The following is a 22,133-nucleotide window of genomic DNA, read 5'->3' on the forward strand; positions in this document are numbered from 1 at the left end:
AGCACATTCAGTGCTTAACTCAGGATGAGCACGGCAACCTTACAATCCTATCATTCCCAAAACTTCTATTTCTAAACATATGAGCCCTTGTGGAGACATTTTAGATCTGAACCACAGCAGCCACTCCTGGATCCCAGAAAGATCTATCTCTTCATTTCAAGGTCATTTAGTCAATCTCTGAAAGTGACAAAGTTTTCACAGCTCCTGCATTGCTGACCAAGTCTCTTCTGAGACTCAAAGCAGACACTTAGGTGTGATTCCCAGTAAAAACCAAAAGAAAAGTCACAATGCCTTGGGGAAAAGATTTGTATTTCAGAAAGAAGGAGTAGATCTCTGTCCCATGGCAGAGAGAAAAATGGGGTAAGAATGCACCCTTCCAAGTTGTGTTCCCAATGACCTACGTTTTTCAAATGGATCCCACCTGCTAATAGCACATTCTGCCCTGAATTTATCACTGGATTAACCTGCTAATGACTGTAGCACCTCCATGAGTTCATCACCTTTCAAAGTTCCCATCTGTAAATATAGGAATCTTTGGGTGAGATTCAACATCTAAATCCTAACACCAAGGCAAGATAAAACAACACGTATTACACCTTATTCCTGTTTTAAACTGGTACAGTATAGATTAGGTACTTATACAACATGTAAAAAATATGATCTCAAACCAATAAAGAAATAACCTAAAATTCTGTATAAAAATAAAATGAATAGTTGCTAATACCCTATTTAGTATCTCAAGTAAGATGTGATGATACTGCAAATAGTTTTGATGAAATTTAATTTAAGAGCACATTGGCCACTGTTTAGTTTTAGAGAGAATCTGTGGTATTTTTTAGCAAAATATATGGATCTGTGACTGTTTGCTCCAGGCATACAGAATTGTTTATAACTGTAAAACTTTTGAGGGAGGAAAGTCAAGACTCTCTTTAGTAACAACTAATAAAGGTTCACTGCATATTAGCTCAGCAGGAATGCAGAGAAAGCAGACTAAACTTTCAGATGTATGCAAGACCCAGCTTTCTGCAGGGTAGAGCCCTGCTTTGGTGAACATCCAGGATACAGCTACTAGTCTGCCCTTGCAGGGTAAGCCTACTCTTTGCTGAGGGCTCATTTGTCTTCCTTACCTGGAAGCCCAGTACACGCTCTCAATCCGTATTTCTGAAGCACCATAGGCTTCTTCTGAGACCATTTAAAATACTGAACACTAGAAACATGTGATTTGTGGGTGAAAACTAAGTCCCTCACCCTCCCCAGATGGCATTCAGTTCTCACTTACTAATTCTTCACCTGTTTTCAATTCTATTTAAAGATCATTCCTGTTACCATATGGTATGTAGCTTTGGTGGTTGAACTTGACTTTGCGTAAGTGGAAAGTGATTATTTCTGGGTTCTGTGTATCATTAGATAACAGTGCATAAGATCTCAGGCAAGTTCATACACACAGAAATACACAGGAGAGTGGCTATACTCATTCTGCGTATGAATTGTAGTTCATACTATAGAAAGCCTAAGCTAGCAGAATATTGGTGAATTTTCTTCTTCTGGAAAAATAGAAGTAAAGAAATATCCCTGCTTATCTGCAGTGCAACTTTCTGTGAGGATCACGTTAAAAGACTTGTTTTTACAACAGGTGCTCCTGGAAGTATACATATTGTGAGAGTAGACATGAGAACTCCAACTTTGTATAAAAATACATCGGGTAGCTGCCTTAATTTGTGTTGTGATTGTTTACTCAAATGAAAGAATAAAAAGCAAGTGGGAGGATTCTGGTTGTCTTGAATAACTGTGATCCTGGGCAACCTTCTCCCTTCTCTGTAGAGGTCCTTGGAATATTAAGAAAGCAGTAATTTTCCTTCCTAGGAATTCAATTAAAACAGGGTTATGTCAGACTGTGTTTTTTAAATTACGTTCTACTCTTAAACTAATTATCTAATTTTACTTACTATTAATTGTTAATTTGGCAAGTCTACCTTTTGGGGTCTTAGTTTCACAATCTAAGTTGATGTACTTAGAAATAAAATCCTTAATGTTTGTTCTACACTGAATTTTTCTAAATACATGATTCCATTTTATGATTAAAGGAAATTACGAGAATATCAATTGGCTCTACAGATAGAACAGGAAAATTAAACGTAAGGAAAAATCATTTGTTTTCTTTTTTTTCTTTCAAGTGGAAAATATATTGGACAGTAACAGATCAATAAAAAAGTTCACAAAAATTTTCTATATCTCCTTCACTCCGTACTGATAAAGCCTAGGAACACACAAAACACTTTGGGTTAATGAAGTTCTCTACATAAGTTACTTTTCATTGGGATAAGTAATATCTTAGGAAGAAACCATACCTTAAAATGGTTTCAGCATAAATCTCAAAAGAAGAATCCTTTGAAATTTAGTAATACAATCTGCCCACTGGATCCATAGGTGCTGGTGCCATGGATTCAAACAACTGCAAATCAAAATATTTTTAAAAATTAGTGAGTGTTTTATGCATGCACATGTTTGGTCATTATTTCTTAAATACTTTTATAATTATCTGCAGAGTATTCACATTGTATTAGATATTATAAGAAACTGAGGGTGACATTTATTGGCTTTTTGAAGACGGATAAAGCTCACTGATTATAATTTGAATGAATACTGTAGGATACTAACTTTACATTAGGCACTTAATCTGAATCAGTGTGTCAGAGGAGAACACATAGCTGTCCCAACAGGAAATTCTGCACATTTTCAGGCTTACTATATATATTCACCATATGATTGGACAGTACTTTGTTATACCTGAACATATGCTAATTTCAATATCCAAACTGATAATAGCATTAAAATCTTTTCATTGGCAATGTTCATCTACTTCCCCTTTTAACAGAGGTTCTTAGCACTTATTTCTGGCTCATATACACCACTTGTTATGCAGTTTGGCAAACATTTAGTGAAATTTCTTTATAATCAAATATTAAACAACTAAGCCTATTTTATGAAAGATACACATTTAGTGATCGAGTTTTTACTAATCTCCTTAATTCACCAATCACTTCACAGCATCTTCTCCAGCTTTTTTCAAGCTGGCCCTAAGTTTATACCAAATAAGATAATTTTCAGCTGTTTCCAACGCTCCACATTTCTTTAAATTGGATGGTAATTTAGTTTTAGTACTGTTGAACTTTATGTTATTTGCTTTCACAATTGCCTTTTCAGTTTGTTACAACAGAGTCTATGTTTCATGGTGGTGTTACTAGTTATAGGCTTATTTATAAATAGGGCAGCTCATGGAATGTTCTTTAAAAGGATCCACTATTAAATTTTTTATAATTAAAAGAAATGTTCTACAGTAATTTCTTGCTGCGTGTGGGAGATATTTTCCAAGACCCCCAGTATCATCCTGAAACCATGATAGTAACAAATCCTGTGTATGCTACTGTTTTTCTTTGTATACACACTATGACAAACTTTAATTTACAAAGAGACATCCAGGCAGTTAGTGGCAATAAAACTTAAAATGAAACAGTTACAACAATATAGTATCAGTTACAATATAGTATCAGTATAGAAATAGTTACAACAATGCAGTAAAAGTTATGCGAATAATTTCTCTTTCCTCACAATATCTTACTGACCTGAACTTTTCTTTAAAAAAGGATCTCATGGTTCTTCTGAGACACCGACATCACTGCGCTTGTGATTTGGTGCCACAAGTAATTAGCATGAAGGTTGCTTGACTGTGACATGGTGGTAGCACAGGTGTATGATAACGGACAAAGCTCCTGCATGACCAGCGGGCAGCAGCCACCCTGTGGCTGCTCAGGAAAGGGGGCTGGTTCGATCCTGGGAGAGACACAGCACAGCAAGGCTGTGGGAGACTTCACCACACTGCCTAGAATGCAATGCAGCTTAAAACTTAGGAATTTTATTATTTCTAAAGTTGTATTTAATATTTCTGGAGTATGGTTGACCAGAGGAAACTGAAGTCATGGAGAGTGAAACTACAGAAGGGTCCCCACCATTTAAAAAATAATAATAGAAAGCATGTTCATCAGGGGAGATAATCCTACTGTTTTCTTTTTTACCTTTTCTTTCTTTCTTTTTTTTTTTTTTTCTTTTTTTTTTTTTTTTCACGAGGAATGGTATCCAGGGCTTCATACTTACTGGGCAGACACAGCACAGATGTGCTGTAATCCCAGTCTGACATACTGTTTTTAAAGGTTAATTCTTCAGAAGCCTTCATAAGTAGCATTCATCATTTTTACAAGAAATACTTTACATTTTTTGTGTCTTTCCAAACACACTACATTTGCCTACCCAGTGGTGAATGAAGGGATATTACACACATGAGCATTTTCCATCTAAAGAACCAATTTGTCTTTGCTGATTTTTCATTAAACATGTATATTTAAGGTATATGGATAATATATGGAAACCACAGACGAAATAGCAGAATGCATTCTAGAATATGTTCATGTAACAACATTTGCTCCACAATGAACGTTGGAACTAGACAATGATCACCAACACACACTACATTATTAAAAGGGCAACAACATACAGTGCACCTGCTCAAAGAAACACATGTGACTGCAGGAAAACATCTTATAAAGTCAAGCACATTGTAGATCTGACTCCACTGAGCATTCGGAACTGAAACTCCAAAGCACAGGCATATGTGAACAAAGGAAAGAACTTCACAGGGTTGTAGTGTGAAAGTCTAGACTAAGAGCAACAACAGTCTAAAATGTTGGAAGCTGTGAAGAGAAGGAATGTATTTTGCATGTAGAAAACAGATACTTTGAATGGTGGTAGTCAGAAGGCAGAATGTGGTAAATTATAGTATGTTGTAAATTACATTGATACCTTTCTTTGTCATGTTTAAGTTTTTCAGTCTCCTTCAACTCTTCCCAAATAAGTAGAACAATCTCCTGAATAACAACAGAAAGAAATCACCAGGAAGAACAAGCAATTAAAAAAGGGGGAAAAGCAGAAAACAAACAACTGGAACATAACATGGCAAAGTCGAGCCAGTACATATCAGTTACATCCATAAATATAAATGGTCTCAATTCACCTATCAAAAGAAATAGGTAGACAGAATGGATCAAGAAACATGATCCCACAATACAAGAAACACACCTGACCCAAAGGAAACTCATAGATTAATAGTCAAAGGATGGAAAACAATATTCCATGCAACAGGAACCCAGAGCAAAGGAGGGGCAACTATTCTATTAGCAGACAATGTAAACTTCAAACCTAAAATGATTAAGAGAGGTAAAGAAGGTCACTGCATGCATACTCGTTAGCAAAAAACTTCAAGAGGAAGAACTAACAATTATAAATACATTTGCACCAAACGCAGAAGCACCCAACTATATAAGACAAATACTAATGGATATGAAAAACCAAATACACAGGAACACGATTATAACAGGGGATCTTCATATCTATTGTCATAAACAGATAATTAACTAGACAAAAAGTCAGCAAAGAAATAATATAACTGAATCATAACTGTGAACAATTGGACTTAGTAGATGTTTACAGAGTGCACCACCCAACTACATCAGAATACATATTCTTCTCAGCTGCAGATGGCACATTCTCCAAAACAGACCATATATTATCCCATCAAACATTCTTAAGTAACTGCAAAGGTACTGAAATTATATTATGTGTAATATTTAACCATAGTGCACTGAAATTGGAAATTAATGACAAAAAATTCAAAATCTGCATAAAAACATGAAACTTAGATAACAACCTTCCGAACAATTACTGGGCTACAGATGAAATTAAAGCAGAAATAAAGCAATACCTACAATTCAATGAAAATGCAGAAACAACATACTATAATCTGTGGGATGCATTGAAAGTGGTCTTATGAAATAGATGGCAATAAATTGTCAAATCATGAAAACAGAATGAGACAAATAAACAATGAAATGCATCATCTCAAGCTTCTAGAAAAAGAAGAGCAAGTTAAACCCAAAGCTCACAGAAGAGAGGAAACTGAAAGATTAGAACAGAAATCAATGCAATTGAAACTAAAAAATAATACAAAGAATTAATGAATCAAAAAGCTTGTTTTTTGAGAGCATAAACAAAACTGATAAATTTTTAGCTAACCTTATCAAGAAAGGAAAGGAAAAAAATCAAATTCACACAATAAGGACTGAAAAGGGGGAAATTACTAGAGATCCTATGGAAATTCAAAAGACCATGAATACGTACTTTGAAAATCTCTACACTCACATAGAGTAGAAAACAGAGAGGAACTGCACACATTTATAGAAACAAATGAACTACCAAAGTTCAGCCAAGAAGATATAGCAATTGTGAATAACCCAATATCAGGTATTGAAATTAAAAATATAATTAAAAACTTACCAACTAGAAAAACCCAGGTACTGATGGATTCACGGCTGAATTCTACAAGAAATTTAGAGATTTGATGCCAATACTCATTAAACTCTTCAACTAAATTGGAAAGGAAACAATATTCCCTAAATCATTCCTGGAGGCAAGTATTATTCTGATACCAAAACCAGAGAAAGACCTAGTCAAAAAGGAGAACTATAGGCCAATCTCACTAATGAACACTGATGCAAAGATTCTCAATAAAATACTGGCAAATAGAATGCAGCAAGTCATCAAGAAGATTATACATCACAACAAAGTGGGATTCATTCCAGGAATGCAGGGATGGTTTAACATATGCAAATAATTAAATGTAATACACCAATTTAACAGAGCCAAAATCAAAAACCATATTGTCATCTCAATAGATGCAGAAAAAGCTTTTGATAAAGTCAAACACATGTTCATAGTAAAAACCCCTCAGAAACTGGGAATACATGGTGTCTACCTCAATCTCATAAAGGCCCTTTATGGGAAACTAACAGCCAACATTATACCAAATGGACAAAAACTGAAAGCTTTTACTCTAAAATCAGGAACAAGACAAGGATGTCCACTATCACCAGTCCTATTAAATATAGTTCTGGAAATACTAGTAATGGCAATTAGATAAGAGAGAGAAATGAAAAGGAATTAAGATAAGAAAGGAAGAAGTTAAACAACCACTATTTGCAAATGACATGATACTCAATGTAGAAGACCCAAAACACTGCAGTGAAAGACTGTTAGAGGTAATAAACAAATTTAGCAGTGTAGCTGGATACAAAGTCAATGCTCAAAAATCAATAGCATTCCTGTAAACAAACAAAAAACTCACTGAGAGAGAAATTATGGAAATTTTTCCTTTCGCAATAGCATCTAAAAAATTGAAATATTTAGGAACCAACCTAACTAAGAAAGTAAAGAACTATATGCTGAAAATTATGCTATGCCAAAAAAAAAAAGCAGATTGAAGAGGATATTAGAAAGTGGAATATTACTTGTTCTTGGTTAGGAAGAACCAACATTGTGAAAGTTGCCCAAAACTGTTATACAGATTTAGTGCAGTCCCAAACAAAATACCATTAACATACCTCACAGATCTGGAGAAAATGCTCGGAAAATTCACCTGGAAACAGAAGAAACCTAGAATAGCAAAGGCAATTAAGGGCAACAAACACAAGGCAGGAGATATCTCAATTCCTGACTTGAACCTGTACTAGAAAGCCATAGTGATAAAATCAGCATGGTACTGGCAAAGAAATAGACTTGAAAATCAATGGAACAGTTTAGAAGATGCAAACAAAACTACAAATGTACTCAGCTACCTGATATTTGACAAAAGTGCTAAACATGTTTATTGGAAGAAGGATAGCCTCTTTAATAAGTGGTGTTGGAAAAATTGGCTCTTCACAAGCCGAAGCCTGAAATAGACCCATGACTATTACCATGCACAAAACTAAAATCTAAATTGATCAAAGATCTAAATTTTTTTTTACTTTTTTTTTTTTTTATCAGTACTGGGGATCGAACTCATGACTGCCTGCTTGCAAGGCAGGTTCTTATGCTGCTGAGCTAAATCCCCAGCCCTCAAAGATCTAAATATTAAAACAGAAATACTAAGTCTACTAGAAGGCAAGGTAGGTAGAAATCTTGGAGTCATACTGATAGGCAGATAATTCATGAACAAAACACAAATTGCACGGGAAACACTTCAAAGTATCAACAACTGGGATCTCATATTATTGAAGTTTCTGCACTTCAAAAGAAACCACCAACAGAGTGAAAAGAAAACCCACAGATTGGGAAAGAATTATAGCTAGCAACCCTTCTGACGAAGGACTTATATCCAGAGCATTTAAAGAACTGAAAAACACTAGGTCCCCCACATTCAAAAATAGGCATCTGAGATGAACACACAGTTCTCAGATGAAGATATGCAAATGGAAAATAAATACATGAAGACATTTTCATCACCACTGCTCATTTGAGAAATGAAAATTAAATCAGCATTGAGATTTCATCTCACTCTGGAAAGGAGAGCTGCCATCAAGAAATCAACTGGTAACAAATGTTGGCAGGGCTGTGGGGAAAAAAGGAGCACTGCTCCACTGTTGGTGGGAGTGTGGACTGGTACATCCACTGTGGAAATCAATATGGAGATTTCTCAGAAGACTAGAATTGGAAGTTCCATCCAATCCAGCTTTCCCCTTTCAGGTATTTATCCAGAAAAACTGAAAAGGTCACATCACAATGATATATGTGCACCCATTTTCATAGCAGAACAATTTGTAATAGCTAAATCTTGGAAACAACCAAGATGCCGATCAACCGCAGAGCAGATGAAAAAGATGTGGTATTTTTATACAATGGAATACTACTCAGCTATAAAAAGGATGATCTTGAGGCCTTCATAGGTTAATGAGGGCAACTTGAGTCTATCCTCATAAATGAAATAAATAAGAATTATATTTATAAGTATCACATTTTGTCTCTAGTGTAAAAGGTAATAAGAACTGTAGGAGTAATAAAACCCAAAAAGTGTGATTGCTATTGTAAAAAAGAGAGGAAAAGAAAGTGTGCTAAAGGGTGTAACTTCATGTATATTTAATGTGTATAAGATAGATAACCATTTTACTAAGTTTTTGTTGGATCATTGAATAGAACTGTTTGGAGTCTCACTGTTTGAATGTTCACTTTGTATGCTTTAATTTTGTAACTTGAACAACTATTTCTCAAATGACAGTATGTAATCTATCAACTAATGATTACTTAGTGTTTTATTCTGAAATTCTATATTATTTACACTTTTTTTCTGTTTTGCTTTTTTTCTCTTTAAATAAAGATTTTTAAAAAGTAAAAAAACAAACAAATAACCCCAAAAAACTCAATAGGTAGAATCCATTGCCACTCCTCTTAATGCAGGAGAATGTGACAACTTAAAAAAAAAGTGCTTCTATGATCTGTCTCTCTCTGCTCTGTCTCTGTCTGTCTCTCTCTGTCTCTGTCTCTGTCTCTGTCTCTCTCTCTCTGTCTCTCTCTCTCTCTCTCTCTCTCTCTCTCTCTCTCTCTCTCTCTCTCTCTCCCATTATTTTTCACTTCTTGACTCTCTTTTAAATCACTTGGCCTTGACACCAAGGTATCACATTGTGACCGTGCTCAGTTCTCCTAGAGAAGCCATCTGCTGTTACTCCAGTCAGGGAGAGAGAGAGAGAGAGAGAGAGAGAGAGAGAGAGAGAGAGAGAGAGAGAGGGAGAGAGAGAGAGACACCGACAGAGACAGAGTTAGAGACAAGAGAGACAGAGAAAGAAACAGAGAGAGAGACAGAGAGAGAGAGAGAGAGAGAGAGAGAGAGAGAGAGAGAGAGAGAGAGAGAGAGAAGGAAAGTGAGAGAAAGAACAGGAAAAAAAAGAAATGGAGCATAAAAGATTCAATTTACTCTCATAGAACTGAGACACTATGTTCCTAAGTGGCTGATACCCATAATCCTGACATAGCTTTAGTTTTAACTGATGTCTTATTCCTGAGCGTGGTGGCTTGGGAAGCATGCACATTAATCAATATTGTGATACTCTCAAGACCCAGGGTTTCAATTTTGCTAAACCTAGAATATAACCTGAAAAGAAATGTGCAGGCTTCTATTTATATACTGAGTTATCAGTATTTATCTAACATGCCAATAGTATCATTATCTTGATTTTCTTTTTATGTTATGCTATCTGTGTCAAATTGATATGGAGATCACATAAGAATCACAAACATAATTTAGCTAGTGATTACATTTTTCTTCAACTATAATTAAATGCAATGCAAAATATCATTTAGGAAATATTCCAGGTTTAATTTTAGTTTTTTTTAACATTTTTTCATGTTCAAAAATCAATGCAAATAATCTTATTGACATTTTGTTTATAATTTATGATCTTTCAAATTTATATTTTATAATAAAACAAGTGAATTTTTAATGCTTTCAGGCATCACAATAGTAATGACATTCTAATAGTTCTAAAAGAAATATCTTAATTTACTATTTTATCTCAAAACCAAGTTCCATAAGCTTGGGAAAGGACTTTGAACACACAAATCACTATTGATAATGATATAAATGTCTTCCATTTAATGTTTAGTTCATAAACCAGTGTCTGAGAAATTTGATGAATGTCTTTAGTTTATGCTGAATCTTACTTTATGTATCTTTCCATTTTCCAGGGTAGGTTTGAAATGAGTTTTCTTCACTCAGTAGGATGCTAAACTTTTTCCAGGTTAACTTAAAGCTATTCCTGTTACACACACACACACACACACACACACACACACACACACGCACGCACACTCAATGAAACCATCAAATATTACTGTTGGTTAAGTAACAAGGCTGGAAACAATTCAGTGACAATATTTCTTTTGTTTCTTGAAAATAAAATTACAGGTAATTTTTCTTAAAAGTGGACACTGCCTTGAGAACCTATATTCTGTGCTGGTGAATTTATCAGAGAGATCCGGGCTGATCACTCAACTTCTCTGTAGCTCATTTGCTTCAGTTATGAAAATGAGAGTTTAGACTGGATGTCATTTCTCTCTTCCTTTCAGATCTAAGGTCAGAAGATCTAAATGTTCAGCCTCTTTAAAGAGAAGATGAACTATGCTTCGGTTTGTGGATAAAGACTGTGCTGCAAGTAGACAAACAAAAATGTTAATTAAATTTAAATTTACATGAACATGAGAGTGAATGATCTTTCATTTTTCTTTCAAAGTTATTTTAAACTTATAGGGAGGATAGTTCCTTTGTATTGATAAACATGTTCATCTTAGATTTCTGCTTTCTTCACATAGTTTTAATTTCTTTTTTTAAGGGAAGATGGGTGACAGATTTAAAATAATCTAGAATATGATGTGACAAAATAAACAGATAAAACAACAGATATGTTTTAATATTTCCAGCCAAAGTACGTCATTCTCAACAAACTTCAGGTTTTCCTAACTTGCCAAGGCAATTTCCTCTATACATGTTAATTCATGTATGAAGAACTATTTCTACAAAGTATAAAGTATGATAAACCTCAGATTAATTGTAAAACTTTGTTGTCTTTAAAACATAGCACGGAAATAAGAAGGTTGATCATTGTTTATGTAATCCATATAAGTGTCTTCTGTTTCATTTGTTTGTATCTCTTTGTATTCCATGAAGGAAAAAATGCATGTTTACACAGCTGTTTTTCGATACCTTCTATACCTTCCAGAAGGTGGCAGTCTGCAATGGTATCATTCTGGATGCTTTTAAGCTGTTTTATTCAGAATCAAAATAAGTAGAAGAGAAAATGCACTTTTTAGTTGCCTATTTATTTGGAGATAAAACAAGTCATACATTTATTGGCTCTTGCAAATAAAAATGAAATCACCACTGTGCGAATACTGCAGTGATTATGCTGCTTTTATAGCTAAACAGACTATGAGAGTATCTTGGATGAAGTGAGATTGAAAATCACAGTGTCTGAAAAACTAAATGCAATCTGAGACTATGGAAATACCTAATTATAAAGCATCATTTTTGAAATGTTGAAATATTTATCTAGCACAGGTAAAAATTAACAAAATATACCCTTATTTCTACTCCTGTTAATCTCCGACAATTATCTTGTCATGTATCCATGTTTTTTGAAGCTCTTCAAGTGAGTTACTATAACTAGGAAAAGATCACCGTGGCCCTATTAACTGGCAGTGTTCATCCTCTTCTTAAAGCTACCACCACTGGCCATCTTCCAGTTACTTAGTTGAGTTGAAATCTGGTTATGCAGATTGAGTAGAAAAAGTGCCATTTATTGAATAGTTAGATAAAACATTAGACCTTACCTCCATCATCTATTTGTTTTTGTTTAAATGCATTAACTGCCTTTTTATAGTATTGATCATACATTATTTTGCTAAGAATAGCACTGTAATATTTTACAGTTAAAACATTACAATGGCCAGTGTTTTCACAGAGGTTTATGATTAATCTCTTTATCTAATGCTACACTGCATAGAGTTGGCCAGAGTGTTATATTGGTGGAAAAATAACAACAAGAAAAACGACAACTAATCAAGCAGAAGCCCAGATAATTTTAACCTTCCTCCCTTTCATCTATGTCTGTCCCATATTTAAAAGTTGGGATTAAATGAATTAATTCTCAATTGAAAGTAAAATTTTCACTTGTTAACAAGTAAATTTCGGTCTTACAATGAACTCTGTGTAATATGTAAAAATAAATTTATTTGATTGAATAAGTTTTTTTTTTTTTTTTTTTTTTTTTTTTTTTTTGTATCGGGGATTGAACTCTAGATCTTACGCTTGCCAGGCAGGCGCTTGTGCTGCTGAGCTAAATCCCCAACCCCAATTTTTAAAAAAAACTTAGAGTTAATATAGAGACAAATTCTGTTTTTTTATTGTATTCCATTCTAAATATTATTTTAATTAACAGGCTGTGAGATGTAGCAACCTAAATTCTGATAAACCTTTTGGAGAAATCTGTTTTTAGCTAAGGAAAATAGAATGGGGTAAAAGTTAGATTACAAGTGATGTGCTACAAGTTTATAACAAACAAAAGTCATTTTCTATATAAATAATAACATTAATTATGTGGTCAGTGTCTGAAAGATAAATTATATCTTCTGATTCTGAAGGCAGCACACCAAATGTAAAACAACACTTCACTCAAAATTGATGTTTACATGTTAAAATCATAATGGACACTATTTAAAATCAGATTATTAGCAACTATTTAACAAAGCCTGTATATCAAAAAAAAAAGGAATTCAGAAGAAATGAATAGATTGCTAGATACATATAAATTACCACAAATGAACCAAGAAAATTTTAAAAACTTGAATAATCAAAAAATAGACAATAGAATTGAATCAATAGGAAAAAAAAATAAAAATAAAAAACCTACCCACTAAGAAAAGTCCAGGTACCAATGGATTCACTGCTGATTCACAAGAATTTCAAGGAGCTAAAGCTAATACTCCACAAACTGTCTTCAAAAATTGAAAGCAAAGCAGGATTTCCAAAGTTGTTCCTGGAAACTAGAATCATTCTGATTTCAAAATCATACAAGAACCCAATGAGAGAGAGAGAGAGAGAGAGAGAGAGAGAGAGAGAGAGAGAGAGAGAGACAGAGAGAGAGAGAGAGAGAGAGTGAGAGAGAGAGAGACAGAGAGAGAAGAGAGAGAGAGAGAGAGAGAGAGAGAGAGAGAGAGAGAGAGAGAGAGAGAAACCAGAGGCCATTCACTTTATTAAACATAAATGCACAAATTCTCAACAACATATTGCCAAACGGGTTGGAAAAAAATCATCAAAAAGATAATATATTATGATCAAATAGGTTTCATCCCAGGGATGCAAGAATGGTTCAAGATATGCCAATCAGTAAATATATCATACTAAGATAAGCAAGGTTAAAAACACATGTCCATTCTAGTAAACACAGAAAAGGCCTATTGTAATCATTTATAATAAAAACACTGAAGAAAGTAAATATAGAAGGACTTTATTTCAATTTGATAAAAGTTACAACAAATCATCTGTCAACATCAAACTAAGTAGAAAACTCTGAAAGCTAAGACAAGGATGTCCACTGTCATCTCTCCTATTCAAACAAATAAAAAAGAGTAATACAGGAAAGGAAGAACTCAATATCATTATTTGCACATGATCTTCTACATAAAACATGAAACAAAAACACCCATCAAAAGACCCTAGAATTAATAACCAAATTCAGCAATATGGCAGGTTACAAAATCAACACAAAAAGTCAATATCATTCCTTTACATCAGTAATGAACTGAGAAAGAAATTCAGAAAGCAATACCATTCACAGCTTGGAACTAACCTGACTAAGGAAGTGGAAGGCTTTTATAATACATTCTATAGCACTGTGAAAATGGAGACAGGGGCCTGGGGATTTAGCTCAGCCGCATAAGCACCTGCCTTGCAAGCATGCAGTCGTGAGTTCGATTCCTGGTACCGATAAAAAGGAAAAAGACAAAAAAAAAAAAAAAAAAAAAAAAATGGCGACTGAAGAAAACAATATCCCCTCTGTGTGGACAGGAAACAATATTCCCAAAATGATCTTACTTCCAAAACTGATATATAGATTTAATGCAACCCCAATCAAAATTACTGCCAGCATTTCTCAAAGATGAATAAACTTTCCTAAAATCCATATAGAACCAGAAGAGAAGCAGAAAAGTAAAAGCGATTGTAACAAGAACAAAGCATATCCCAGATTCAAAGTTATAAAGCCAAAGTGATAAAAACAACATAAAACTGGTACAAAACAGACATACAGATCAATAGAAATACACAGAGGAAACCGAAGCAACCCCAGGCACATTTAGCTATTTGATCTTTGACAAAGAGTAAAAAACATAAGCTTAAAGAGAATTTTTCATAAACCATTCTGGCAAAAGTGAATATTTACATGCAGAAGACTGAATCTAGACCTATCTATCTCACAATGTAGTAATTTAAACTGAAAATGGATCAAAAGTCTAAAGGTTAAAACAGAGACACTTAAACTGATGGAAGATAAAATAGATAACCTTGTTGAAGACACAGACATAGGCAAAGACTTTTCTGAACAAAATCCCAAATAAATAAGAAAGACTAACCAGAATCCAAATGAGATTACAAAGCTTCTCCACAGGAAGAAAAACCACCAGAAGATGAAGAGACAATCTGCCATGTAACAAAAAATTTTGCCAGGTCTTCCTCAGACAGAGGACTAACCTCTGGAAGAATAAATACTTCGAAAAGAAAAACTTGGGCTCACCCACAAAATAAAAGACCTACAAATGGACAAATGGACAAATGGACAAATGGACAACTGACATGAAAAGGTGTCCAACATCACTGGCCAAGTGATGTTGGTGAAACACAAGTTAAAGTAACACTGAGGTTCCATCTTACTCTGGAAAGAATGGCCATCATCAGGACATTTAATAATAACAAATGCTGGAGAGGCTGTGGGAAAATGAAATTGTCCATATTGTTAAGAGAAATGTAAATTAGTACAAACAATATGGAAATCAACATGTAGATCATTAAAAAAGTTAAAACGAGAAACGCATTTGATTCTGGCAATCTCCTTTTTAGGTATCTTCTTGAAAGAGCTGAAGACATTACACTACAGTGATGTATGCATAGCCTTGTTTGTCGCAGCAAATTTAGTAATGGCTAAATTTGGAAATGGTCTATATGCCATCAACAGAGGAATGGATAAAAAAAAACTTGCTGGTTATTCACAATGAGATATTCTAAACACACATACACACAAAAAACTTGAATCATTAATGTGTAAATGGAAACACCTTGAGACTATAATATTAAGTGAAATATATATGATCTATAAGTTCAAATAGCAAATGGTTTCTCTTATATGAGAAACCCAAAATTTAGGAAAAAGCAAAAGAAAGGACAGAAAACCTGAAGTTGGGAGATTTTTTTTTTAAACATGGAAAGGGGTTGAAAACAAATAAAGAAACAATAAAACAGGAATAAATCATTTGCAAATAAGAAGGGAACTTAAGTGTTGGAAGCAGCAGGAAGGGAAGGAGGCATAAAAAGGATTAAGATGCACGGTGTACCTGTATTGACTACAATCATTATGTACTGCAAACTTTTAATAATAAAAATTTATGATTAAAAATATTGTAATGGGGCATCAAAGAAAAGCGTTGCTCAAGAATATTGTTAATCAGATATATTGCATTGATTCTTTTCTAAAGAACACAAATAAAATCTTATTAATGGCTTCTCTTTTGCTGCATAATAACAGCAAAGCACTCATTACCCTCAATATGTGACTTTGCTTGATTCCATAAGACATTTTAACATTTTCAACTAGAACAGTATGAGTCAGTTACTGAAATCCTAGTAAATTGATGAACTCTCTCTTCCTAAAGTAATGGACTTTATTGTGTCAAGTGGTTTTAGGTTTAAAAAAAAAAGTTGAGCAGACTGCATAGAAATGTATTTTGTCCCCAGAAAGATTTCTCTATTTTTTTATTTAAAAGGAAAAAGAGAAAAAACAAAACAAAACAAAGCTGTATAAGGGTACAAGTAATACAGAACTACAAAAAAAAAAAAAAAAAAAAAAAAAGAAAAAGAAAAAAGACAGTAAGAAATCACCTGTTAATAGATTACATATTATCATCTTAGAGATAGTTGCTCAAGTCACAGTATCAAAACATACAAAGTGGACATTCAAACAGTGAGACTGCAAACAGTTGTGTTCAATGATCCAACCAAAAACATTAATATGGTCAGCTATTTAACACCCCAAACACACTTGCTGTTGTATCCTTTAGAGCTCTTCTTTTTCCCTCTCTTTTTTACAACAAAATTTACACACTTTGGGTTTTATTACTCCTTAGTTCTTATTACTTTTTTGGGGGAGAGAAGATTTCTCTATTTTTAATCTCTTGGTTTAAGGTGCTACAATTGAGGAAGCCAAAGTGATACACTATTATGAATTAAAATCCCCAGTTTATTATCTGAATATCCAAGCTCAACATTTTTTCCTGTCTTGCCCAATTCTTTCAAAGCTACCCTACCTAATACCATCTCTATATGTTTAGCCATTTCCAAAATGTGACACAGTTGGAATTATATAATATAAAGTCTTCAGATTTGATTTTTCATTTATAAATAATCATTTAAAGCTACTACATAATTTTCATGGATTGACAGATCATTGATTTACCTTTATTGCTCAGTAATATTTCACTACATGTACACCATAGTTTATACATCTTCTTACTGAAGGGCATACCAGGTGCTGATCAACCCTCTTTTTACTTTTAGCAATGAATAAAGCTGTTAAAATCCCTTGTGTTTAGGTATTGGTGTGGACATGAGTTGCCACCTCTTTTTAGTAAATATTAAGGAATGTGATTGTTCAATGATATGATAGGAATATGCTTAGTTCGTCACAAATATCTAAAGCACCTTCCACACTAATGCATTTTGCACTACCCCATGTAATGTAAAAGATCTCCGGATGCTACACATCCTTGCAAGTGTTTAGCATCATCCTGTTTCCGACCCCGCCATTCTATTTGGTATATGGCGGCACATCATTTTTAAAATTTGCAATACTCTAATGATGAATCCCTTTTGAATACTTTTCCAAATACTTAGTTATGATCTGTAGTTCATTTTTAGTAAGCTGTCCTGAGTTTTTGGGTGTATTTAAAATTAGGCTGTTCATTATGATAGACTTTTACACATTCATTGTGTGTTTTGAACATCTTACATATCTTTTGCAAATATTTTCTTTCCATGCTGTGCTTATTTTTTTCGCCGTCTTTCACCAAGGCAGTGGCTATTTTTAATGGGATCCAAAAGATCAATTTCTCTTTCATGTTTCACATTCTGGAGCTGTATCTACACTAGTTATCCAAATAAAGGTCACTCAGATGTTCTTTTATGCATTTTCTTAGGATTTTAACTATTTAGTGTTTTCAGTTTAGAATTGTGTTTCATTCTGCATTAATCCTTGTAAAAGTTTTAAGGGTTTTAAGGGTTGAAATGCATAATACATATGCATTTTTCATGGGACATCCAGTTGTCATAGCCTCAATTCCACAAAATATTATCTTTTGTATCTTTCCCTCCTTTGTGAAGATTTAGTGACCATTTTTGTCAGTCTATTTCTGACTCCTTCATTTCGTTACACTGATCTTTGTACTCTTTGGTGATACCAAAAGTCTTGATTAATCTAAGTTTATAAGTCTAGAATCAAAGTCCCTCTATTTATCTGTCACTATTTTTGGACAATTCTATGCTATTAATTTTCCATATGAACTTCAGAATCATTTTACTAATATCCACTAATAACATGATGAGATTCTCACTGAAATTTGTGTTTTACCTATGGCTTTCCTAAAATTCTAAAATTCTAAAATTTTATATACATTGAATATTCACATCCATGAAAATGAACTGTCTACCCATTGAGTCATATTTTCCTTATTTCTTTCTTTAGAGCTTTTCAGTTTTCCTGAAATAGGTTATTTCCTTATTTTTATGCATTTTATCTAATTCTTTGAGTTCTTTTTAGTTGCGTCCTTTGTTTAAAGTGGGTTTCTTGTATACACCGTGCCGCTGAGACGTTTATTTGTGTTTAATTTTAGTCATTTTTTTTTTTTTTTTGTCTTTTAGTGACAGGATCTCACTCTACAGGTGATACAACTACTTCTGGTCCTCACTGAGCCCGAGCTATGCCATTTGAACTTTGAGTCTTCAGAACTGTAAGTTCAAACATATCACTTATTTTTAATTACTGTCTGGTGTCAGGCATTTCACTGCAGTTAGAAAAATCTCATTGGTACAGTAGGAGACATGTTCAATAATCTCTTCAACTCAGAAGAGTTTACGGGTAAAAACTATGCCCTGCTCAAGAATCATTTCGTTTTACCCTGGAACACTCAGGCAGATATTTCCTAGGTGACTTCTGCAGTTCACGGAGACCATGCCTTGAGTTTTGGCCAATTAAATGTAGGGAAAACAGAAGATCCCAGTGCTATTCTGAATGCCTAAAGTCTCCTAGTGTTTCACCATGTACCCTACCCATGCTGGAGCACAGTATGCACGCACACGGAAAATGATAGTTTCAGAAGACAGACAGAATAGAATATTGAGATTGTTGACCATCTTCATATCACTTACTTTGACTAATGCATGCATCTTTTCTCAGAAGTAGTACGATCCTATAAAAATAAAATAAAACACAATGAAATCAGTAGAATTAGCATAGCAGTTGGCCCGTGCTTATGACTTAGTTATCTGATATTATATGGTAGAATGATAGTGACATACTTATGCTTTGGGCAAGACTGTCCTGGAGATTACCCTGAATCATTCATGTGAGCTTAGATTCACAGAAGCCCATAAATACTGGAACTCTTTCCATATGGAGTCAGAGGATTAGATGAAAAAGACGTTGGATGTTTTCCAAATGTGAGGAGTACAGGAGGTTACCTTTCTGATTTGGGATGTAGTGGCTAAAAACAAACAAACAAAAAACTGTCGAAAGGCCACAGCAGACTCCTGGACCAAGAGCAGGAGAGGACACGGAGATTTCTCTTTTACCACCAAACACACAGAATTCACAGAACTGAATTTTGTCAATAACTTGATTGAATTTTGAACAGATACACCTCCAAAGCTTGTAGAAGAGAACACATCATTGTTGAATTGAATTTTTGTCTTCAGAGATGTAAAAACTACAACACAAATATTTGACAGCCTAAATGTTTGACTGTGAGATGGTAACTGAATATTTTAAAAGCATTGGATATGTGGTCATTTGTTGTGTGACAAGAAATTAATAAATGGGGTAATCTTGAAATTAGAAGAGATAGAACAAGATGGGAAAAATAATGGAACTCAAAATTGTCTACCCTAAAGTGGTAAATAAGGCAATTTAAAACAGGGTAAGAAGTTAACATGTTGTGAAATCCTGTTATGTTCTAGATACATTTGCTTATTTAGCAGATTTCTCTGGACTACCTAGTATTTTTCTAGGTGTCACACTATGCATTGAAATGTTAAGGTGAGCAAAACAGCTTCCATTATGTAAACAACAATCTAGCACAAGACAGAGGCATTAGCACATTTTTGGTTGTAATGTTATATTCAGAAATTAGAGTAAGTGCAAAGGAGAGAGGTACAGTGAGGGACCATATCTTATTAGAAATAGAGGTCAAAAAAGACATCTTTGGGGCTGAGGATTTAGCTCAGTGGCCTAAGTGCCTGCCTTGCAAGCAGGCAGTCATGAATTCAATCCGTGGTACCGATAAAAAGAAAGAAAGAAAAAAGACATCTTTGAATAAATATTTAAAATATTCTAAAAGGTGGCATTTTGTATTATCTCATTGACTTCACAAAATCTTGTAAGGAAAACACACACCTCTTTATTTGTTTGTAAGGAAACTCGATTAAAAGGGATTGAGTAATTTATCTGCCTCACATCGCCGCTGGCATTTCTGGGATTCACATCTGAATTTTCCTCTTGTAGCATATGCTCTCCAGCTAATCTTTAATTGCTGCAGAAATTAGATAAGATGAGTAATGAAAAGCATCTATCTGTACGAGCAGTGAGGGAAATCGTTTCTTATTGCAAGCAGAGATAACAATGAAAAGCAAAATCACAGGCAAATGAATTGTACTATGGCAGATAAAAAATCATCAGAAAGATAGTTGAAAGAAGTTTGTTATTATTGGCATTTTATTATTTTTTATTGCTGCCATATCAAAATTCCACATGCTTCATTGCCAAGAATAACTCCACTTTACTAGTTCACAATTCCTATGTCAGAAGCCAGAATGAAATAGGATGCTTCTTGGCTCAGAGATTCAGAAGCTGAGATCAAAGGGCGGCTGCCATTGGTGACTTTCGTCTGGAGAATTGAGTAAGAAAAAACATCTGCTTCCAGCTCACTGAGGTCACTGACAGAATCTACTTCTCTTGACCATCAGACTGCAGTATTTGCTTCTTAACTGGCCCAGGGCCACTCCCAAGGATAAGGCTGCCCCCACCCTTGTTCTCATGTAACCTCACAGCTTGGCAGTCTTAGAGTTCAGGAAGCCACAGCAGAATTTCCATCATGTAGCATGTGCCCTACAAATTTCAGTTTCTTTTCTCACTTATTTTGCTACCAGATAGAAAAGAAACAAAAACATTTCTCTGCTTCTGTAGGGCTATATGAATTTTAAGCCCAATTTAATTGACTGTGGAGTGAAATTTCAACCCCAACTTCCACCCACTCTCAAAGAGGAGGACATTATTCAAGAGATGGCTCACTAGATTTGTTCTTACAACTCTGACTGCTACATACTTGATAATAGTTTTAAGGAGAAAACAGAATATTTGCATCTTAAAATGAATAGCCTTTGAAAGAGTATAAAGACATGAAGGAAAGTCGGAATTATTGCCAAGTTGTTGAACATGATTTTTTAGCATAGTTGACATTTATTAATATATAAACATCTTTAAGTGTAAAACATTTTTGTTGTTGTTTTTGGTCTTTTAAAGAGATCTTTCCTTTCTTGTTCACTAGCTGCAATCTTGTCTTTGAGATATGAAATTCTATCTTCACTTTCATTGAGGCGGTTTTGACAACTTTCAATGGAATTTTTGATTTCCTGTATATCTCATTGAATCTGCTTTATGTATTGTTTGTTTCTTCTATTGTTTATCCAGGGATTCTATCTTTTCACTTTGTTCCTCTCATTTTTTAACTGTGTCTTTTTTAGATGTGTTCAGCATCTTTCATTATTTTTATCATCTCTTCTTTTACCTGGGAGATTATTTCTATTTGAATTCCTTAAAGCTTCCCGGAGTTGCTTCTTTATTTCATTTACTATTATTTCAGGTTTTTCAGGCATATGGCATGTATTTTCTTCTATGTACCTGGCTCCTAGGCTTTCTTGGGATGGGCTGGATGTTTGAGATTGCATTTTTTGGTCTTTCGTTTTGTCATTTTCCTACAAGTGTTGTTCCAAAGCTTTCCCTGGGTGTGTTGGAAATCATCTCCTATGTCCTGGGCTCCTGGGACTCCTCTGGCAGTATACCTCGCTCCTTGGGTAGCGAGGCCCCCAGATTAAAAGGTAACCGGCATGGCTCAGGTAGTCCTGAACCCGCTGAGCCCAGTCCAGCGTGGCTGCAAGCCGGGCGGCTCCCAGACCACCAGGAGAA

General features: G+C 34.4%; 1 protein-coding gene across 8 annotated transcripts in view; it reads right to left on the reverse strand.

The window, feature by feature from the left end:
* Positions 1–22,133, reverse strand: part of Sntg1 (syntrophin gamma 1) — a 774,196-nt gene that overhangs the window by 343,634 nt on the left and 408,429 nt on the right. For 4 of the 8 annotated variants that reach the window (XM_063258518.1, XM_063258522.1, XM_063258514.1 and 1 more), the window contains exon 3: positions 2,349–2,452. The exons of 2 other annotated variants lie outside the window; for them this stretch is intronic. The gene's annotated coding sequence lies outside the window, so the exon portion shown is untranslated. Of the gene's footprint in view, positions 1–2,348; positions 2,453–19,102; positions 19,144–22,133 lie in introns of all 8 variants that reach the window. 2 more of the 8 variants (XM_063258516.1, XM_063258517.1) reach the window with 2 other exon arrangements.

The sequence above is a fragment of the Cavia porcellus genome, unplaced genomic scaffold (assembly GCF_034190915.1).
Source record: "Cavia porcellus strain 051 isolate PalLab524CR breed Dunkin Hartley unplaced genomic scaffold, mCavPor4.1 scaffold_11, whole genome shotgun sequence".
NCBI lineage: Eukaryota > Metazoa > Chordata > Mammalia > Rodentia > Caviidae > Cavia > Cavia porcellus.